The sequence below is a fragment of the Macaca nemestrina genome, chromosome 7 (genome assembly GCF_043159975.1).
Source record: "Macaca nemestrina isolate mMacNem1 chromosome 7, mMacNem.hap1, whole genome shotgun sequence".
In the NCBI taxonomy this organism is placed as follows: Eukaryota; Metazoa; Chordata; class Mammalia; order Primates; family Cercopithecidae; genus Macaca; species Macaca nemestrina.
The window spans coordinates 110,418,909-110,442,512 of NC_092131.1; positions in this window are offsets into that span (position 1 = coordinate 110,418,909).

Below are 23,604 nucleotides of genomic sequence, written 5' to 3' on the forward strand. Positions count from 1 at the left end.
ATTTCTGTGGAATCTGAGAACAGATATTTCGGATCCCTTTGGAGACTATAGAGCCAAAGGAAATATCCTCCGATAACAAAGAGAAAGAAGCTTTTTGAGAAACTTCTTTGAGTTCTGTGAAATTATCTCCCAGAGTTACAGCATTCCCCTCAAGAAGCCTTTCGCTAAGACAGTTCTTGTGGAATTGGCAAAGCGATATTTGGAAGCCCGTAGAGGGCTATGGTGAAAAAGGAAATATCCTCAGAGGAAATCTGGAAAGAAGCTTTCTGAGAAACTGCTTAGTGTTCTGTTAATTTATCTCACAGAGTTACATCTGTATTTCGTGGATCTCTTTGCTAGCCTTATTTCTGTGGAATCTGAGAACAGATATTTCGGATCCCTTTGAAGATTATAGGGCCAAAGGAAATATCCTCCGATAACAAAGAGAAAGAAGCTTTCTGAGAAACATCTTTGTGTTCTGTGAAATCAACTCACAGAGATACAGCTTTCCCCTCAAGAAGCCTTTCGCTAAGACAGTTCTTGTGGAATTGGCAAAGTGATATTTGGAAGCCCATAGAGGGCGATGGTGAAAAAGATAATATCCTCAGATGAAAACTGGAAAGAAGCTTTCTGAGAAACTGCTTAGTGTTCGCTTAGTTCATCTCACAGAGTTACATCTGTATTTCGTGGATCTCTTTGCTAGCCTTATTTCTGTGGAATCTGAGAACAGATATTTCGGATCCCTTTGGAGACTATAGGGCCAAAGGAAATATCCTCCGATAACAAAGAGAAAGAAGCTTTCTGAGAAACTTCTTTGTGTTCTGTGAAACAACTCACAGAGTTACAGCTTTCCCCTCAAGAAGCCTTTCGCTAAGACAGTTCTTGTGGAATTGGCAAAGTGATATTTGGAAGCCCATAGAGGGCTACGGTGAAAAACGAAATATCCTCAGAGGAAATCTGGAAAGAAGCTTTCTGATTAACTGCTTAGTGTTCTGTTAATTCATCTCACAGAGTTACATCTGTATTGCGTGGATGTCTTTGCTAGCCTTATTTCTGTGGAATCTGAGAACAGATATTTCGGATCCCTTTGAAGACTATAGGGCCAAAGGAATTATCCTCCGATAACAAAGAGAAAGAAGGTTTCTGAGAAACTTCTTTGTGTTCTGTGAAATCATCTCACAGAGTTACAGCTTTCCCCTCAAGAAGCCTTTCGCTAAGAAAGTTCTTGTGGAATTGGCAAAGTGATATTTGGAAGCCCATAGAGGGCTATGGTGAAAAAGGAAATATCCTCAGATGAAATCTGGAAAGAACCTTTCTGAGAAACTGCTTAGTGTTCTGTTAATTCATCTCACAGAGTTACATCTGTATTTCGTGGATCTCTTTGCTAGCCTTATTTCTGTGGAATCTGAGAACAGAAATTTCGGTACCCTTTGAAGACTATAGGGCCAAAGGAAATATCCTCCCATAACAAAGAGAAAGAAGCTTTCTGAGAAACTTCTTTGTGTTATTTGAAATCAACTCACAGAGTTACAGCTTTCCCCTCAAGAAGCCTTTCGCTAAGACAGTTCTTGTGGAATTGGCATAGTGACATTTGGAAGCCCCTAGAGGGCTATGGTGAAAAAGGAAATATCCTCAGAGGAAATATGGAAAGAAGCTTTCTGAGAAACTGCTTAGTGTTCTGTTGATTCATCTCACAGAGTTACATCTGTATTTCGTGGATCTCTTTGCTAGCCTTATTTCTGTGGAATCTGAGAACAGATATTTCGGATCCCTTTGAAGACTATAGGGCCAAAGGAAATATACTCCGATAACAAAGAGAAAGAAGCTTTCTGAGAAACTTCTTTGTGTTCTGTGAAATGATCTCACAGAGTTACAGCTTTCCCCTCAAGGAGCCTTTCGCTAAGACAGTTCTTGTGGAATTGGCAAAATGATATTTGGAATCCCATAGAGGGCGATGCTGAAAAAGGAAATATCCTCAGATGAAATCTGGAAAGAAGCTTTCTGAGAAACTGCTTAGTGTTCTGTTGATTCATCTCTCAGAGTTACATCTGTACTTCGTGGATCTCTTTGCTAGCCTTATTTCTGAGGTATCTGAGAACAGACATTTCGGATCCCTTTGAAGACTATAGGGTCAAAAGAAATATCCTCCGATAACAAAGAGAAAGAAGCTTTATGAGAAACTGCTTTGTGTTCTGTGAAATCATCGCACAGAGTTACAGCTTTCCCATCAAGAAGCCTTTCGCTAAGACAGTTCTTGTGGAATTGGCAAAGTGATATTTGGAAGCCCAAAGACGGCTACGGTGAAAAAGGAAATATCCTCAGATGAAATCTGGAAAGAAGCTTTCTGAGAAACTGCTTAGTGTTCTGTTAATTCATCTCTCAGAGTGGCATCTGTATTTCGTGGATCTCTTTGCTAGCCTTATTTCTGTGGAATCTGAGAACAGATATTTCGGATCCCTCTGGAGACTATAGGGTAAAAGGAAATATCCTCCGCTAACAAAGAGAAAGAAGCTTTTTGAGAAACTTCTTTGTGTTCTTTGAAATCATCTCACAGAGTTACAGCTTTCCCCTTAGGAAGCCTTTCGCTAAGACAGTTCTTGTGGAATTGGCAAAGTGATATTTTGAAGCCCATAGATGGCTATGGTGAAAAAGGAAATATCCTCAGAGGAAATCTGGAAAGAAGTTTTCTGAGAAACTGCTTAGTGTTCTGTTAATTCATCTCACAGAGTTACATCTGTATTTCGTGGATCTCTTTGCTAGCCTTATTTCTGTGGAATCTGAGAACAGATATTTCGGATCCCTTTGAAGACTATAGGGCCAAAGGAAATATCCTCCGATAACAAAGAGAAAGAAGCTTTCTGAGAAACTTCTTTGTGTTCTGTGAAATCATCTCACAGAGTTACAGCTTTCCCCTCAAGAAGCCTTTCGCTAAGACACTTCTTGTGGAATTGGCAAAGTGATATTTGGAAGCCCATAGAGGGCGATGGTGAAAAAGGAAATATCCTCAGATGAAATCTGGAAAGAAGCTTTCTGAGAAACTGCTTAGTGTTCTGTTAGTTCATCTCACAGAGTTATTTCTCTATTTCGTGGATCTCTTTGCTAGCTTTATTTCTGTGGAATCTGAGAACAGATATTTCAGATCCCTTTGAAGACTATAGGGCCAAAGGAAATATCCTCCGATAACAAGGAGAAAGAAGCTTTCTGAGAAACTTCTTTGTGTTCTGTGAAATCAACTCACAGATTTACAACTTTTCCCTCAAGATGCCTTTCGCTAAGACAGTTCTTGTGGAATTGGCAAAGTGATATTTGGAAGATCATAGAGGGCTATAGTGAAAAAGGAAATATCCTCAGAGGAAATCTGGAAAGAAGCTTTCTGAGAACCTGCTTAGTGTTCTGTTTATTTATCTCACCGAGTTACATGTGTATTTCGTGGATCTCTTTGCTAGCCTTATTTCTGTGGAATCTGAGAACAGATATTTCAGATCCCTTTGGAAACTATTGGGCCAAAGGTAATATCCTCCGCTAAAAAAGAGAAAGAAGCTTTTTGAGACACTTCTTTGTGTTCCTTGAAATCATCTCACAGAGTTACAGCTTTCCCCTCAAGAAGCCTTTCGCTAAGACAGTTCTTGTGGAATTGGCAAAGTGATATTTGGAAGCCCATAGAGGGCTATGGTGAAAAAGGAGATATCCTCACAGGAAATCTGGAAAGAAGCTTTCTGAGAAACTGCTTAGTGTTCTCTTAATTCATCTCACAGAGTTACATCTGTATTTCGTGGATCTCTTTGCTAGCCTTATTTCTGTGGAATTTGAGAACAGATATTTCGGATCCCTTTGCAGACAATAGGGCCAAAGGAAATATACTCCGATAACAAAGAGAAAGAAGCTTTCTGAGAAACTTCTTTGTGTTCTGTGAAATCGACTCACAGAGTTACAGCTTTCACCTCAAGAAGCCTTTCGCTAAGACAGTTCTTGTGGAATTGGCAAAGTGATATTAGGAGCCCATAGAGGGCTACGGTGAAAAAGGAAATATCCTCAGATGAAGTCTGGAAAGAAGCTTTCTGAGAAACTGCTTAGTGTTCTGTTAATTCATCTCACTGAGTTGCATCTGTATTTCGTGGATCTCTTTGCTAGCCTTATTTCTGTGGAATCTGAGAACCGATATTTCGGATCCCTTTGGAGACTATAGGGCCAAAGGAAATATCCTCCGCTAACAAAGAGAAAGAAGCTTTTTGAGAAACTTCTTTGTGTTCTTTGAAATCATCTCACAGAGTTACAGCTTTCCCCTCAAGAAGCCTTTCGCTAAGACAGTTCTTGTGGAATTGGCAAAGTGATATTTGGAAGCCCATAGAGGGCTTTGGTGAAAAAGGAAATATCCTCAGAGGAAATCTGGAAAGAAGATTTCTGAGAAACTTCTTAGTGTTCTGTTAATTCATCTCACAGAGTTACATCTGTATTTCGTGGATCTCTTTGCTAGTCTTATTTCTGTGGAATCTGAGAACAGATATTTCGGATCCCTTTGAAGACTATAGGGCCAAAGGAAATATCCTCCGATAACAAAGAGAAAGAAGCTTTCTGAGAAACTTCTTTGTGTTCTGTGAAATCAACTCACAGAGTTACAACTTTTCCCTCAAGAAGCCTTTCGCTAAGACAGTTGTTGTGGAATTGGCAAAGTGATATTTGGAAGCCCATAGAGGGCGATGGTGAAAAAGGAAATATCCTCAGATGAAATCTGGAAAGAAGCTATCTGAGAAACTGCTTAGTGTTCTGTTAATTCATCTCACAGAGTAACATCTGTATTTCGTGGATCTCTTTGCTAGCCTTATTTCTGTGGAATCTGAGAACAGATATTTCGGATCCCTTTGAGGACTATAGGGCCAAAGGAAATATCCTCCGTTAACAAAGAGAAAGAAGCTTTCTGAGAAACTTCTTTGTGTTCTTTGAAATCACCACACAGCGTTTCAGCTTTCCCCTCAAGAATCCTTTCGCTAAGACAGTTCTTGTGGAATTGGCAAAGTGATATTTGGAAGCCTATAGAGGGCTATGGTGAAAAAGGAAATATCCTCAGAGGAAATCTGGAAAGAAGCTTTCTCAGAAACTGCTTAGTGTTCTGTTAATTCATCTCACAGAGTTACATCTGTATTTCGTGGAACTCTTCGCTAGCCTTATTTCTGTGGAATCTGAGAACAGATATTTCGGATCCCTTTGGAGACTACAGGGCCAAAGGAAATATCCTCCGATAACAAAGAGAAAGAAGCTTTTTGAGAAACTTCTTTGTGTTCTGTGAAATCAACTCACAGAGTTACAGCTTTCCCCTCAAGAAGCCTTTCGCTAAGACAGTTCTTGTGGAATTGGCAAAGTGATATTTGGAAGCCCATAGAGGGCTATGGTGAAAAAGGAAATATCCTCAGAGGAAATATGGAAAGAAGCTTTCTGAGAAACTGCTTAGTGTTCTGTTAATTCATCTCACAGAGTTACATCTGTATTTCGTGGATCTCTTTGCTAGCCTTATTTCTGTGGAATCTGAGAACACATATTTCTGATCCCTTTGAAGACTATAGGGCCAAAGGAAATATCCTCCGATAACAAAGAGAAAGAAGCTTTCTGAGAAACTTCTTTGTGTTCTGTGAAATCAACTCACAGAGTTACAACTTTTCCCTCAAGAAGCCTTTCGCTAAGACAGTTCTTGTGGAATTGGCAAAGTGATATTTGGAAGCCCATAGAGGGCTATGGTGAAAAAGGAAATATCCTCAGAGGAAATCTGGAAAGAAGCTTTCTGAGAAACTGCTTAGTGTTCTGTTAATTTATCTCACAGAGTTACATTGGTACTTCGTGGATCTCCTTGCTAGCCTTATTTCTGTGGAATCTGAGAACACACATTTCGGATCCCTTTGGAGACTATGGGGCCAAAGGAAATATCCTCCGATAACAAAGAGAAAGAAGCTTTTTGAGAAACTTCTTTGGGTTCCTTGAAATCATCTCACAGAGTTACAGCTTTCCTCTCAAGAAGCCTTTCGCTAAGACAGTTCTTGTGGAATTGGCAAAGTGATATTTGGAAGCCCATAGAGGGCGATGGTGAAAAAGGAAATATCCTCAGAGGAAATCTGGAAAGAAGCTTTCTGAGAAACTGCTTAGTGTTCTGTTGATTCATCTCACAGAGTTACATCTGTATTTCGTGGATCTCTTTGCTAGCCTTATTTCTGTGGAATCTGAGAACAGATATTTCGGATCCCTTTGAAGACTATAGGGCCAAAGGAAATATACTCCGATAACAAAGAGAAAGAAGCTTTCTGAGAAACTTCTTTGTGTTCTGTGAAATCATCTCACAGAGTTACAGCTTTCCCCTCAAGGAGCCTTTCGCTAAGACAGTTCTTGTGGAATTGGCAAAATGATATTTGGAATCCCATAGAGGGCGATGGTGAAAAAGGAAATATCCTCAGATGAAATCTGGAAAGAAGCTTTCTGAGAAACTGCTTAGTGTTCTGTTGATTCGTCTCACAGAGTTACATCTGTACTTCGTGGATCTCTTTGCTAGCCTTATTTCTGAGGTATCTGAGAACAGACATTTCAGATCCCTTTGAAGACTATAGGGTCAAAAGAAATATCCTCCGATAACAAAGAGAAAGAAGCTTTATGAGAAACTGCTTTGTGTTCTGTGAAATCATCGCACAGAGTTACAGCTTTCCCATCAAGAAGCCTTTCGCTAAGACAGTTCTTGTGGAATTGGCAAAGTGATATTTGGAAGCCCAAAGACGGCTACGGTGAAAAAGGAAATATCCTCAGATGAAATCTGGAAAGAAGCTTTCTGAGAAACTGCTTAGTGTTCTGTTAATTCATCTCTCAGAGTGGCATCTGTATTTCGTGGATCTCTTTGCTAGCCTTATTTCTGTGGAATCCGAGAACAGATATTTCGGATCCCTCTGGAGACTATAGGGCCAAAGGAAATATCCTCCGCTAACAAAGAGAAAGAAGCTTTTTGAGAAACTTCTTTGTGTTCTTTGAAATCATCTCACAGAGTTACAGCTTTCCCCTTAAGAAGCCTTTCGCTAAGACAGTTCTTGTGGAATTGGCAAAGTGATATTTTGAAGCCCATAGATGGCTATGGTGAAAAAGGAAATATCCTCAGAGGAAATCTGGAAAGAAGTTTTCTGAGAAACTGCTTAGTGTTCTGTTAATTCATCTCACAGAGTTACATCTGTATTTCGTGGATCTCTTTGCTAGCCTTATTTCTGTGGAATCTGAGAACAGATATTTCGGATCCCTTTGAAGACTATAGGGCCAAAGGAAATATCCTCCGATAACAAAGAGAAAGAAGCTTTCTGAGAAACTTCTTTGTGTTCTGTGAAATCATCTCACAGAGTTACAGCTTTCCCCTCAAGAAGCCTTTCGCTAAGACAGTTCTTGTGGAATTGGCAAAGTGATATTTGGAAGCCCATAGAGGGCGATGGTGAAAAAGGAAATATCCTCAGATGAAATCTGGAAAGAAGCTTTCTGAGAAACTGCTTAGTGTTCTGTTAGTTCATCTCACAGAGTTACATCTCTACTTCGTGGATCTCTTTGCTAGCTTTATTTCTGTGGAATCTGAGAACAGATATTTCAGATCCCTTTGAAGACTATAGGGCCAAAGGAAATATCCTCCGATAACAAAGAGAAAGAAGCTTTCTGAGAAACTTCTTTGTGTTCTGTGAAATCAACTCACAGATTTACAACTTTTCCCTCAAGATGCCTTTCGCTAAGACAGTTCTTGTGGAATTGGCAAAGTGATATTTGGAAGCCCATAGAGGGCTATGATGAAAAAGGAAATATCCTCAGAGGAAATCTGGAAAGAAGCTTTCTGAGAAACTGCTTAGTGTTCTGTTAATTTATCTCAAAGAGTTATATCTGTATATCGTGGATCTCTTTGCTAGCCTTATTTCTGTGGAATCTGAGAACAGATATTTCGGATCCCTTTGAAGACTATAGGGCCAAAGGAAATATCCTCCGATAACAAAGAGAAAGAAGCTTTCTGAGAAACTTCTTTGTGTTCTGTGAAATCAACCCACAGAGTTACAGCTTTCTCCTCAAGAATCCTTTCGCTAAGACAGTTCTTGTGGAATTGGCAAAGTGATATTTGGAAGCCCATAGAGGGCTATGGTGAAAAAGGAAATATCCTCAGAGGATATCTGGAAAGAAGCTTTCTGAGAAACTGCTTAGTGTTCTGTTAATTCATCTCACAGAGTTACATCTGTATGTATTGGATCTCTTTGCTAGCCTTATTTCTGTGGAATCTGAGAACAGATATTTCGGATCCCTATGGAGACTATAGGGCCAAAGGAAATATCCTCCGATAACAAAGAAAAAGAAGCTTTTTGAGAAACTTCTTTGTGTTCTGTGAAATCATCTAACAGAGTTACAGCTTTCCCCTCAAGAAGCCTTTCGCTAAGACAGTTCTTGTGGAATTGGCAAAGCGATATTTGGAAGCCCATAGAGGGCTATGGTGAAAAAGGAAATATCCTCAGAGGAAATCTGGAAAGAAGCTTTCTGAGAAACTGCTTAGTGTTCTGTTAAATCATCCCAGAGAATTACATCTGTATTTCGTGGATCTCTTTGCTAGCCTTATTTCTGTGGAATCTGAGAACAGATATTTCGGATCCCTTTGAAGACTATAGGGCGAAAGGAAATATCCTCCGATAACAAAGAGGTAGAAGCTTTCTGAGAAACTTCTTTGTGTTTGTGAAATCACCTCACAGAGTTACAGCTTTCCCCTCAAGAAGCCTTTCGCTAAGACAGTTCTTGTGGAATTGGCAAAGTGATATTTGGAAGCCCATAGAGGGCTATGGTGAAAAAGGAAATATCCTCAGAGGAAATCTGAAAAGAAGCTTACTGAGAAACTGCTTAGTGTTCTGTTAATTCATCTCACAGAGTTACATCTGTATTTCGTGGAACTCTTCGCTAGCCTTATTTCTGTGGAATCTGAGAACAGATATTTCGGATCCCTTTGGAGACTACAGGGCCAAAGGAAATATCCTCCGATAACAAAGAGAAAGAAGCTTTTTGAGAAACTTCTTTGTGTTCTGTGAAATCAACTCACAGAGTTACAGCTTTCCCCTCAAGAAGCCTTTCGCTAAGACAGTTCTTGTGGAATTGGCAAAGTGATATTTGGAAGCCCATAGAGGGCTATGGTGAAAAAGGAAATATCCTCAGAGGAAATATGGAAAGAAGCTTTCTGAGAAACTGCTTAGTGTTCTGTTAATTCATCTCACAGAGTTACATCTGTATTTCGTGGATCTCTTTGCTAGCCTTATTTCTGTGGAATCTGAGAACAGATATTTCTGATCCCTTTGAAGACTATAGGGCCAAAGGAAATATCCTCCGATAACAAAGAGAAAGAAGCTTTCTGAGAAACTTCTTTTTGTTCTGTGAAATCATCTCACAGAGTTACAGCTTTCCCCTCGAGAAGCCTTTCCCTATGACAGTTCTTGTGGAATTGGCAAAGTGATATTTGGAAGCCCCTAGCGGGCTATGGTGAAAAAGAAAATATCCTCAGATGAAATCTGGAAAGAAGCTATCTGAGAAACTTCTTAGTGTTCTTTTAGTTCATCTCACAGAGTTACATCTGTATTTCGTGGATCTCTTTCTAGCCTTATTTCTGTGGAATCTGAGAACAGATATTTCAGATCCCTTTGGAGACTATAGTGTCAAAGGAAATATCCTCCGATAACAAAGAGAAAGAAGCTTTTTGAGAGACTTCTTTGGGTTCTGTGAAATCATTTCACAGAGTTACAGCTTTCCCCTGAAGAAGCCTTTTGCTAAGACAGTTCTTGAGGAATTGGTAAAGTGATATTTGGAAGCCCCTAGCGGGCTATGGTGAAAAAGGAAATATCCTCAGAGGAAATCTGGAAAGAAGATTTCTGAGAAACTGCTTAGTGTTCCGTTAATTTATCTCACAGAGTTACATCTGTATTTCGTGGATCTCTTTGCTAGCCTTGTTTCTGTGGAATCTGAGAACAGATATTTCGGATCCCTTTGAAGACTATAGGGCCAATGGAAATATCCTCCCATTAACAAAGAGAAAGAAGCTTTCTGAGAATCTTCTTTGTGTTCTGTGAAATCATCTCACAGAGTTACAGCTTTCCACTCAAGAAGCCTTTCGCTAACACAGTTGTTGTGGAATTGACAAAGTGATATTTGGAAGCCCATAGAGGGCGATGGTGAAAAAGGAAATATCCTCAGAGGAAATCTGGAAAGAAGCTTTCTGAGGAACTGCTTAGTGTTCTGTTAGTTCATCTCACAGAGTTACATCTGTATTTCGTGGATCTCTTTGCTAGCCTTATTTCTGTGGAATCTGAGAACAGATATTTCGGATCCCTTTGAAGACTATAGGGCCAAAGGAAATATCCTCCGATACCAAAGAGAAAGAAGCTTTCTGAGAAACTTCTTTTTGTTCTGTGAAATCATCTCAAAGAGTTACAGCTTTCCCTTCAGAAGCCTTTCGCTAAGACAGTTCTTGTGAAATTGGCATAGTGATATTTGGAAGCCCATAGTGGGCTATGGTGAAAAAGGAAATATCCTCAGAAGAAATCTGGAAAGAAGCTTTCTGAGAAACTACTTAGTGTTATGTTAGTTCATCTCACAGAGTTACATCTGTATTTCGTGGATCTCTTTGCTAGCCTTGTTTCTGGGGAATCTGAGAACAGATATTTCGGATCCCTTTGAAGATTACAGGGCCAAAGGAAATATCCTCCGATAACAAAGAGAAAGAAGCTTTCTGAGAAACTTCTTTGTGTTCTGTGAAATCATCTCACAGAGTTACAGCTTTCCCCTCAAGAAGCCTTTAGCTAACACAGTTCTTGTGGAATTGGCAAAGTGATATTTGGAAGCCCATAGAGGGCTATGGTGAAAAAGGAAATATCCTAAGAGGAAATCTGGAAAGAAGCTTACTGAGAAACTGCTTAGTGTTCTGTTAATTCATCTCACAGAGTTACATCTGTATTTCGTGGAACTCTTTGCCAGCTTTATTTCTGTGGAATCTGAGAACAGATATTTCGGATCCCTTTGGAGACTACAGGGCCAAAGGAAATATCCTCCGATAACAAAGAGAAAGAAGCTTTTTGAGAAACTTCTTTGTGTTTTTTGAAATCACCTCACAGAGTTACAGCTTTCCCCTCAAGAAGCCTTTCGCTAAGACAGTTCTTGTGGAATTGGGAAAGTGATATTTGGAAGCCCATAGAGGGCTATGGTGAAAAAGGAAATATCCTCAGATGAAATCTGGAAAGAAGCTTTCTGAGAAACTGTTTAGTGTTCTGTTAATTCATCTCACAGAGTTACATCTGTATTTCGTGGATCTCTTTGCTAGACTTATTTCTGTAGAATCTGAGAACAGATATTTCGGATCCCTTTGAATACTATAGGGCCAAAGGAAATATCCTCCGATAACAAAGAGAAAGAAGCTTTCTGAGAAACTTCTTTGTGTTCTGTGAAATCAACTCACAGAGTTACAACTTTTCCCTCAAGAAGCCTTTCGCTAAGACAGTTCTTGTGGAATAGGCAAAGTGATATTTGGAAGCCCATAGAGGGCTATGGTGAAAAAGGAAATATCCTCAGAGGAAATCTGGAAAGAAGCTTTCTGAGAAACTGCTTAGTGTTCTGTTTATTTATCTCACCGAGTTACATCTGTATTTCGTGGATCTCTTTGGTAGCCTTATTTCTGTGGAATCTGAGAACAGACAATTCGGATCCTTTTGGAGACTATAGGGCCAAAGGAAATATCCTCCGATAACAAAGAGAAAGAAGCTTCTTGAGAAACTTCTTTGTGTTCCTTGAAATCATCTCACAGAGTTACAGCTTTCCCCTCAAGAAGCCTTTCGCTAAGACACTTCTTGTGGAATTGGCAAAGTGATATTTGGAAGCCCATAGAGGGCTATGGTGAAAAAGGAAATATCCTCAGAGGAAATCTGGAAAGAAGCTTTCTGAGAAACTGCTTAGTGTTCTGTTAATTCATCTCACAGAGTTACATCTGTATTTCGTGGATCTCTTTGCTAGCCTTATTTCTGTGGAATCTGAGAATAGATATTTCGGATCCCTTTGAAGACCATAGGGCCAAAGGAAATATCCTCCGATAACAAAGAGAAAGAAGCTTTCTGAGAAACTTCTTTGTGTTCTGTGAAATCAACTCACAGAGTTACAACTTTTCCCTCAAGAAGCCTTTCGCTAAGACAGTTCTTGTGGAATTGGCAAAGTGATATTTGGAAGCCCATAGAGGGCTATGGTGAAAAAGGAAATATCCTCAGAGGAAATCTGGAAAGAAGCTTTCTGAGAAACTGCTTAGTGTTCTGTTAATTTATCTCACAGAGTTACATTGGTACTTCGTGGATCTCCTTGCTAGCCTTATTTCTGTGGAATCTGAGAACAGACATTTCGGATCCCTTTGGAGACTATGGGGCCAAAGGAAATATCCTCCGATAACAAAGAGAAAGAAGCTTTTTGAGAAACTTCTTTGGGTTCCTTGAAATCATCTCACAGAGTTACAGCTTTCCTCTCAAGAAGCCTTTCGCTAAGACAGTTCTTGTGGAATTGGCAAAGTGATATTTGGAAGCCCATAGAGGGCGATGGTGAAAAAGGAAATATCCTCAGAGGAAATCTGGAAAGAAGCTTTCTGAGAAACTGCTTAGTGTTCTGTTGATTCATCTCACAGAGTTACATCTGTATTTCGTGGATCTCTTTGCTAGCCTTATTTCTGTGGAATCTGAGAACAGATATTTCGGATCCCTTTGAAGACTATAGGGCCAAAGGAAATATACTCCGATAACAAAGAGAAAGAAGCTTTCTGAGAAACTTCTTTGTGTTCTGTGAAATCATCTCACAGAGTTACAGCTTTCCCCTCAAGGAGCCTTTCGCTAAGACAGTTCTTGTGGAATTGGCAAAATGATATTTGGAATCCCATAGAGGGCGATGGTGAAAAAGGAAATATCCTCAGATGAAATCTGGAAAGAAGCTTTCTGAGAAACTGCTTAGTGTTCTGTTGATTCATCTCACAGAGTTACATCTGTACTTCGTGGATCTCTTTGCTAGCCTTATTTCTGAGGTATCTGAGAACAGACATTTCAGATCCCTTTGAAGACTATAGGGTCAAAAGAAATATCCTCCGATAACAAAGAGAAAGAAGCTTTATGAGAAACTGCTTTGTGTTCTGTGAAATCATCGCACAGAGTTACAGCTTTCCCATCAAGAAGCCTTTCGCTAAGACAGTTCTTGTGGAATTGGCAAAGTGATATTTGGAAGCCCAAAGACGGCTACGGTGAAAAAGGAAATATCCTCAGATGAAATCTGGAAAGAAGCTTTCTGAGAAACTGCTTAGTGTTCTGTTAATTCATCTCTCAGAGTGGCATCTGTATTTCGTGGATCTCTTTGCTAGCCTTATTTCTGTGGAATCCGAGAACAGATATTTCGGATCCCTCTGGAGACTATAGGGCCAAAGGAAATATCCTCCGCTAACAAAGAGAAAGAAGCTTTTTGAGAAACTTCTTTGTGTTCTTTGAAATCATCTCACAGAGTTACAGCTTTCCCCTTAAGAAGCCTTTCGCTAAGACAGTTCTTGTGGAATTGGCAAAGTGATATTTTGAAGCCCATAGATGGCTATGGTGAAAAAGGAAATATCCTCAGAGGAAATCTGGAAAGAAGTTTTCTGAGAAACTGCTTAGTGTTCTGTTAATTCATCTCACAGAGTTACATCTGTATTTCGTGGATCTCTTTGCTAGCCTTATTTCTGTGGAATCTGAGAACAGATATTTCGGATCCCTTTGAAGACTATAGGGCCAAAGGAAATATCCTCCGATAACAAAGAGAAAGAAGCTTTCTGAGAAACTTCTTTGTGTTCTGTGAAATCATCTCACAGAGTTACAGCTTTCCCCTCAAGAAGCCTTTCGCTAAGACAGTTCTTGTGGAATTGGCAAAGTGATATTTGGAAGCCCATAGAGGGCGATGGTGAAAAAGGAAATATCCTCAGATGAAATCTGGAAAGAAGCTTTCTGAGAAACTGCTTAGTGTTCTGTTAGTTCATCTCACAGAGTTACATCTCTACTTCGTGGATCTCTTTGCTAGCTTTATTTCTGTGGAATCTGAGAACAGATATTTCAGATCCCTTTGAAGACTATAGGGCCAAAGGAAATATCCTCCGATAACAAAGAGAAAGAAGCTTTCTGAGAAACTTCTTTGTGTTCTGTGAAATCAACTCACAGATTTACAACTTTTCCCTCAAGATGGCTTTCGCTAAGACAGTTCTTGTGGAATTGGCAAAGTGATATTTGGAAGCCCATAGAGGGCTATAGTGAAAAAGGAAATATCCTCAGAGGAAATCTGGAAAGAAGCTTTCTGAGAACCTGCTTAGTGTTCTGTTTATTTATCTCACCGAGTTACATGTGTATTTCGTGGATCTCTTTGCTAGCCTTATTTCTGTGGAATCTGAGAACAGACATTTCGGATCCCTTTGGAGACTATGGGGCCAAGGGAAATATCCTCCGATAACAAAGAGAAAGAAGCTTTTTGAGAAACTTCTTTGGGTTCCTTGAAATCATCTCACAGAGTTACAGCTTTCCTCTCAAGAAGCCTTTCCCTAAGACAGTTCTTGTGGAATTGGCAAAGTGATATTTGGAAGCCCGTAGAGGGCTATGGTGAAAAAGGAAATATCCTCAGAGGAAATCTGGAAAGAAGCTTTCTGAGAAACTGCTTAGTGTTCTGTTAATTCATATCACAGAGTTACATGTGTATTTCGTGGATCTCTTTGCTAGCCTTATTTCTGTGGAATCTGAGAACAGATATTTCAGATCCCTTTGGAAAATATTGGGCCAAAGGAAATATCCTCCGATAACAAAGAGAAAGAAGCTTTTTGAGACACTTCTTTGTGTTCCTTGAAATCATCTCACAGAGTTACAGCTTTCCCCTCAAGAAGCCTTTCGCTAAGACAGTTCTTGTGGAATTGGCAAAGTGATATTTGGAAGCCCATAGAGGGCTATGGTGAAAAAGGAGATATCCTCACAGGAAATCCGGAAAGAAGCTTTCTGAGAAACTGCTTAGTGTTCTGTTAATTCATCTCACAGAGTTACATCTGTATTTCGTGGATCTCTTTGCTAGCCTTATTTCTGTGGAATTTGAGAACAGATATTTCGGATCCCTTTGCAGACAATAGGGCCAAAGGAAATATACTCCGATAACAGAGAGAAAGAAGCTTTCTGAGAAACTTCTTTGTGTTCTGTGAAATCAACTCACAGAGTTACAGCTTTCACCTCAAGAAGCCTTTCGCTAAGACAGTTCTTGTGGAATTGGCAAAGTGATATTAGGAGCCCATAGAGGGCTACGGTGAAAAAGGAAATATCCTCAGATGAAGTCTGGATAGAAGCTTTCTGAGAAACTGCTTAGTGTTCTGTTAATTCATCTCACTGAGTTTCATCTGTATTTCGTGGATCTCTTTGCTAGCCTTATTTCTGTGGAATCTGAGAACCGATATTTCGGATCCCTTTGGAGACTATAGGGCCAAAGGAAATATCCTCCGATAACAAAGAGAAAGAAGCTTTTTGAGAAACTTCTTTCGGTTCTGTGACATCATCTCACAGAGTTACAGCTTTCCCCTCAAGAAGCCTTTCGCTAAGACAGTTCTTGTGGAATTGGCAAAGTGATATTTGGAAGCCCATAGAGGGCTATGGTGAAAAAGGAAATATCCTCAGAGGAAATCTGGAAAGAAGCTTTCTGAGAAACTGCTTAGTGTTCTGTTAATTTATCTCAAAGAGTTATATCTGTATATCGTGGATCTCTTTGCTAGCCTTATTTCTGTGGAATCTGAGAACAGATATTTCGGATCCCTTTGAAGACTATAGGGCCAAAGGAAATATCCTCCGATAACAAAGAGGTAGAATCTTTCTGAGAAACTTCTTTGTGTTCTGTGAAATCAACCCACAGAGTTACAGCTTTCCCCTCAAGAATCCTTTCGCTAAGACAGTTCTTGTGGAATTGGCAAAGTGATATTTGGAAGCCCATAGAGGGCTATGGTGAAAAAGGAAATATCCTCAGAGGATATCTGGAAAGAAGCTTTCTGAGAAACTGCTTAGTGTTCTGTTAATTCATCTCACAGAGTTACATCTGTATTTCGTGGATCTCTTTGCTAGCCTTATTTCTGTGGAATCTGAGAACAGATATTTCTGATCCCTTTGAAGACTATAGGGCCAAAGGAAATATCCTCCGATAACAAAGAGAAAGAAGCTTTCTGAGAAACTTCTTTTTGTTCTGTGAAATCATCTCACAGAGTTACAGCTTTCCCCTCGAGAAGCCTTTCCCTATGACAGTTCTTGTGGAATTGGCAAAGTGATATTTGGAAGCCCCTAGCGGGCTATGGTGAAAAAGAAAATATCCTCAGATGAAATCTGGAAAGAAGCTATCTGAGAAACTTCTTAGTGTTCTTTTAGTTCATCTCACAGAGTTACATCTGTATTTCGTGGATCTCTTTCTAGCCTTATTTCTGTGGAATCTGAGAACAGATATTTCGGATCCCTTTGAAGACTATAGTGCCAAAGGAAATATCCTCCGATAACAAAGAGAAAGAAGCTTTTTGAGAGACTTCTTTGGGTTCTGTGAAATCATTTCACAGAGTTAAAGCTTTCCCCTGAAGAAGCCTTTTGCTAAGACAGTTCTTGAGGAATTGGCAAAGTGATATTTGGAAGCCCCTAGCGGGCTATGGTGAAAAAGGAAATATCCTCAGAGGAAATCTGGAAAGAAGATTTCTGAGAAACTGCTTAGTGTTCCGTTAATTTATCTCACAGAGTTACATCTGTATTTCGTGGATCTCTTTGCTAGCCTTGTTTCTGTGGAATCTGAGAACAGATATTTCGGATCCCTTTGAAGACTATAGGGCCAATGGAAATATCCTCCCATTAACAAAGAGAAAGAAGCTTTCTGAGAATCTTCTTTGTGTTCTGTGAAATCATCTCACAGAGTTACAGCTTTCCACTCAAGAAGCCTCTCGCTAACACAGTTGTTGTGGAATTGACAAAGTGATATTTGGAAGCCCATAGAGGGCTATGGTGAAAAAGGAAATATCCTCAGAGGAAATCTGGAAAGAAGCTTTCTGAGGAACTGCTTAGTGTTCTGTTAGTTCATCTCACAGAGTTACATCTGTATTTCGTGGATCTCTTTGCTAGCCTTATTTCTGTGGAATCTGAGAACTGATATTTCGGATCCCTTTGAAGACTATAGGGCCAAAGGAAATATCCTCCGATACCAAAGAGAAAGAAGCTTTCTGAGAAACTTCTTGTGTTCTGTGAAATCATCTCACAGAGTCACAGCTTTCCCTTCAGAAGCCTTTCGCTAAGACAGTTCTTGTGAAATTGGCATAGTGATATTTGGAAGCCCATAGTGGGCTACGGTGAAAAAGGAAATATCCTCAGAAGAAATCTGGAAAGAAGCTTTCTGAGAAACTACTTAGTGTTATGTTAGTTCATCTCACAGAGTTACATCTGTATTTCGTGGATCTCTTTGCTAGCCTTGTTTCTGGGGAATCTGAGAACAGATATTTCGGATCCCTTTGAAGACTATAGGGCCAAAGGAAATATCCTCCGATAACAAAGAGAAAGAAGCTTTCTGAGAAACTTCTTTGTGTTCTGTGAAATCATCTCACAGAGTTACAGCTTTCCCCTCAAGAAGCCTTTAGCTAAGACAGTTCTTGTGGAATTGGCAAAGTGATATTTGGAAGCCCATAGAGGGCTATGGTGAAAAAGGAAATATCCTAAGAGGAAATCTGGAAAGAAGCTTACTGAGAAACTGCTTAGTGTTCTGTTAATTCATCTCACAGAGTTACATCTGTATTTCGTGGAACTCTTTGCCAGCTTTATTTCTGTGGAATCTGAGAACAGATATTTCGGATCCCTTTGGAGACTACAGGGCCAAAGGAAATATCCTCCGATAACAAAGAGAAAGAAGCTTTTTGAGAAACTTCTTTGTGTTTTTTGAAATCATCTCACAGAGTTACAGCTTTCCCCTCAAGAAGCCTTTCGCTAAGACAGTTCTTGTGGAATTGGGAAAGTGATATTTGGAAGCCCATAGAGGGCTATGGTGAAAAAGGAAATATCCTCAGATGAAATCTGGAAAGAAGCTTTCTGAGAAACTGTTTAGTGTTCTGTTAATTCATCTCACAGAGTTACATCTGTATTTCGTGGATCTCTTTGCTAGCCTTATTTCTGTGGAATCTGAGAACAGATATTTCGGATCCCTTTGAAGACTATAGGGCCAAAGGAAATATCCTCCGATAACAAAGAGAAAGAAGCTTTCTGAGAAACTTCTTTGTGTTCTGTGAAATCATCTCACAGAGTTACAGCTTTCCTTTCAAGAAACCTTTCGCTAAGACTGTTCTTGTGGAATTGGCATAGTGATATTTGGAAGCCCATAGTGGGCTATGGTGAAAAAGGAAATATCCTCAGAGGAAATCTGGAAGGAAGCTTTCTGAGAAAATACTTAGTGTTCTGTTAGTTCATCTCACAGAGTTACATCTGTATTTCGTGGATCTCTTTGCTAGCCTTATTTCTGTGGAATCTGAGAACAGATATTTCGGATCCCTTTGAGGACTATAGGGCCAAAGGAAATATCCTCCGATAACAAAGAGTAAGAAGCTTTCTGATAAACTTCTTTTTGTTCTGTGAAATCATCTCACAGTGTTACAGCTTTCCCCTCAAGAAGCCTTTCGCTAAGACAGTTCTTGTGGAATTGGCAAAGTGATATTTGGAAGCCCATAGAGGGCTATGGTGAAAAAGGAAATATCCTCAGAGAAAATCTGGAAAGAAGTTTTCTGAGAAACTGCTTAGTGTTCTGTTAATTTATCTCACAGAGTTACATCTGTATTTCGTGGATCTCTTTGCTAGCCTTATTTCTGTGGAATCTGAGAACAGATATTTCGGTTCCCTTTGAAGACTATAGGGCCAAAGGAAATATCCTCCGATAACAAAGAGAAAGAAGCTTTCTGAGAAACTTCTTTGTGTTTGTGAAATCAACTCACAGAGTTACAGCTTTCCCCTCAAGAAGTCTTTCGCTAAGACAGTTCTTGTGGAATTGGCAAAGTGATATTTGGAAGCCCATAGAGGGCTATGGTGAAAAAGGAAATATCCTCAGATGAAATCTGGAAAGAAGCTTTCTGAGAAACTGCTTAGTGTTCTGTTAATTCATCTCACAGAGTTACATCTGTATTTCGTGGAACTCTTTGCGAACCTTATTTCTGTGTAATCTGAGAACAGATAATTCGGATCCCTTTGGAGACTATTGGGCCAAAGGAAATATCCTCCGATAACAAAGAGAAAGAAGCTTTTTGAGAAACTTCTTTGTGTTCTTTGAAATCATCTCACAGAGTTACAGCTTTCTCCTCAAGAAGCCTTTCGCTAAGACAGTTCTTGTGAAATTGGCATAGTGATATTTGGAAGCCCATAGTGGGCTATGGTGAAAAAGGAAATATCCTCAGAGGAAATCTGGAAAGAAGCTTTCTGAGAAACTGCTTAGTGTTCTGTTAGTTCATCTCACAGAGTTACATCTGTATTTCGTGGATCTCTTTGGTAGCCTTATTTCTGTGGAATCTGAGAACAGACAATTCGGATCCTTTTGGAGACTATAGGGCCAAAGGAAATATCCTCCGATAACAAAGAGAAAGAAGCTTTCTGAGAAACTTCTTTGTGTTCCTTGAAATCATCTCACAGAGTTACAGCTTTCCCCTCAAGAAGCCTTTAGCTAGGACACTTCTTGTGGAATTGGCAAAGTGATATTTGGAAGCCCATAGAGGGCTACGGTGAAAAAGGAAATATCCTCAGAGGAAATCTGGAAAGAAGCTTTCTGAGAAACTGCTTAGTGTTCTGTTAATTTATCTCACAGAGTTACATCTGTATTTCGTGGATCTCTTTGCTAGCCTTATTTCTGTGGAATCTGAGAATAGATATTTCGGATCCCTTTGAAGACCATAGGGCCAAAGGAAACATCCTCCGATAACAAACAGAAAGAAGCTTTCTGAGAAACTTCTTTGTGTTCTGTGAAATCAACTCACAGAGTTACAACTTTCCCCTCAAGAAGCCTTTCGTTAAGACAGTTCTTGTGGAATTGGCAAAGTGATATTTGGAAGCCCATAGAGGGCTATGGTGAAAAAGGAAATATCCTCAGAGGAAATCTGGAAAGAAGCTTTCTGAGAAACTGCTTAGTGTTCTGTTAGTTCATCTCACAGAGTTACATCTGTATTTCGTGGATCTGTTTGCTAGCCTTATTTCTGTGGAATCTGAGAACAGATATTTCGGATCCCTTTGAAGACCATACGGCCAAAGGAAATATCCTCCGATAACAAAGAGAAAGAAGCTTTCTGAGAAACTTCTTTGTGTTCTGTGAAATCATCTCGCAGAGTTACAGCTTTCCCCTCAAGAAGCCTTTAGCTAAGAGAGTTCTTGTGGAATTGGCAAAGTGATATTTGGAAGCCCATAGAGGGCTATGGTGAAAAAGGAAATATCCTCAGAGGAAATCTGGAAAGAAGCTTACTGAGAAACTGCTTAGTGTTCTGTTAATTCATCTCACAGAGTTACATCTGTATTTCGTGGAACTCTTTGCTAGCCTTATTTCTGTGGAATCTGAGAACAGATATTTCGGATCCCTTTGGAGAATACAGGGCCAAAGCAAATATCCTCCGATAACAACGAGAAAGAAGCTTTCTGAGAAACTTCTTTGTGTTCTGTGAAATCAACTCACAGAGTTACAGCTTTTCCCTCAAGAAGCCTTTCGCTAAGACAGTTCTTGTGGAATTGGCAAAGTGATATTTGGAAGCCCATAGAGGGCTATGGTGAAAAAGGAAAGATCCTCAGATGAAATCTGGAAAGAAGCTTTCTGAGAAACTGCTTAGTGTTCAGTTAATTTATCTCACAGAGTTACATCTGTATTTCGTGGATCTCTTTGCTAGCCTTATTTCTGTGGAATCTGAGAACAGATATTTCGGTTCCCTTTGAAGACTATAGGGCCAAAGGAAATATCCTCCGATAACAAAGAGAAAGAAGCTTTCTGAGAAACTTCTTTGTGTTTGTGAAATCAACTCACAGAGTTACAGCTTTCCCCTCAAGAAGTCTTTCGCTAAGACAGTTCTTGTGGAATTGGCAAAGTGATATTTGGAAGCCCATAGAGGGCTATGGTGAAAAAGGAAATATCCTCAGATGAAATCAGGAAAGAAGCTTTCTGAGAAACTGCTTAGTGTTCTGTTAATTCATCTCACAGAGTTACATCTGTATTTCGTGGAACTCTTTGCGAGCCTTATTTCTGTGTAATCTGAGAACAGATAATTCGGATCCCTTTGGAGACTATTGGGCCAAAGGAAATATCCTCCGATAACAAAGAGAAAGAAGCTTTTTGAGAAACTTCTTTGTGTTCTTTGAAATCATCTCACAGAGTTACAGCTTTCTCCTCAAGAAGCCTTTCGCTAAGACAGTTCTTGTGAAATTGGCATAGTGATATTTGGAAGCCCATAGTGGGCTATGGTGAAAAAGGAAATATCCTCAGAGGAAATCTGGAAAGAAGCTTTCTGAGAAACTGCTTAGTGTTCTGTTAGTTCATCTCACAGAGTTACATCTGTATTTCGTGGATCTCTTTGGTAGCCTTATTTCTGTGGAATCTGAGAACAGACAATTCGGATCCTTTTGGAGACTATAGGGCCAAAGGAAATATCCTCCGATAACAAAGAGAAAGAAGCTTTCTGAGAAACTTCTTTGTGTTCCTTGAAATCATCTCACAGAGTTACAGCTTTCCCCTCAAGAAGCCTTTAGCTAAGACACTTCTTGTGGAATTGGCAAAGTGATATTTGGAAGCCCATAGAGGGCTACGGTGAAAAAGGAAATATCCTCAGAGGAAATCTGGAAAGAAGCTTTCTGAGAAACTGCTTAGTGTTCTGTTAATTCATCTCACAGAGTTACATCTGTATTTCGTGGATCTCTTTGCTAGCCTTATTTCTGTGGAATCTGAGAATAGATATTTCGGATCCCTTTGAAGACCATAGGGCCAAAGGAAATATCCTCCGATAACAAAGAGAAAGAAGCTTTCTGAGAAACTTCTTTGTGTTTGTGAAATCAACTCACAGAGTTACAGCTTTCCCCTCAAGAAGTCTTTCGCTAAGACAGTTCTTGTGGAATTGGCAAAGTGATATTTGGAAGCCCATAGAGGGCTATGGTGAAAAAGGAAATATCCTCAGATGAAATCTGGAAAGAAGCTTTCTGAGAAACTGCTTAGTGTTCTGTTAATTCATCTCACAGAGTTACATCTGTATTTCGTGGAACTCTTTGCGAACCTTATTTCTGTGTAATCTGAGAACAGATAATTCGGATCCCTTTGGAGACTATTGGGCCAAAGGAAATATCCTCCGATAACAAAGAGAAAGAAGCTTTTTGAGAAACTTCTTTGTGTTCTTTGAAATCATCTCACAGAGTTACAGCTTTCTCCTCAAGAAGCCTTTCGCTAAGACAGTTCTTGTGAAATTGGCATAGTGATATTTGGAAGCCCATAGTGGGCTATGGTGAAAAAGGAAATATCCTCAGAGGAAATCTGGAAAGAAGCTTTCTGAGAAACTGCTTAGTGTTCTGTTAGTTCATCTCACAGAGTTACATCTGTATTTCGTGGATCTCTTTGGTAGCCTTATTTCTGTGGAATCTGAGAACAGACAATTCGGATCCTTTTGGAGACTATAGGGCCAAAGGAAATATCCTCCGATAACAAAGAGAAAGAAGCTTTCTGAGAAACTTCTTTGTGTTCCTTGAAATCATCTCACAGAGTTACAGCTTTCCCCTCAAGAAGCCTTTAGCTAGGACACTTCTTGTGGAATTGGCAAAGTGATATTTGGAAGCCCATAGAGGGCTACGGTGAAAAAGGAAATATCCTCAGAGGAAATCTGGAAAGAAGCTTTCTGAGAAACTGCTTAGTGTTCTGTTAATTTATCTCACAGAGTTACATCTGTATTTCGTGGATCTCTTTGCTAGCCTTATTTCTGTGGAATCTGAGAATAGATATTTCGGATCCCTTTGAAGACCATAGGGCCAAAGGAAACATCGTCCGATAACAAACAGAAAGAAGCTTTCTGAGAAACTTCTTTGTGTTCTGTGAAATCAACTCACAGAGTTACAACTTTCCCCTCAAGAAGCCTTTCGTTAAGACAGTTCTTGTGGAATTGGCAAAGTGATATTTGGAAGCCCATAGAGGGCTATGGTGAAAAAGGAAATATCCTCAGAGGAAATCTGGAAAGAAGCTTTCTGAGAAACTGCTTAGTGTTCTGTTAGTTCATCTCACAGAGTTACATCTGTATTTCGTGGATCTGTTTGCTAGCCTTATTTCTGTGGAATCTGAGAACAGATATTTCGGATCCCTTTGAAGACCATACGGCCAAAGGAAATATCCTCCGATAACAAAGAGAAAGAAGCTTTCTGAGAAACTTCTTTGTGTTCTGTGAAATCATCTCGCAGAGTTACAGCTTTCCCCTCAAGAAGCCTTTAGCTAAGAGAGTTCTTGTGGAATTGGCAAAGTGATATTTGGAAGCCCATAGAGGGCTATGGTGAAAAAGGAAATATCCTCAGAGGAAATCTGGAAAGAAGCTTACTGAGAAACTGCTTAGTGTTCTGT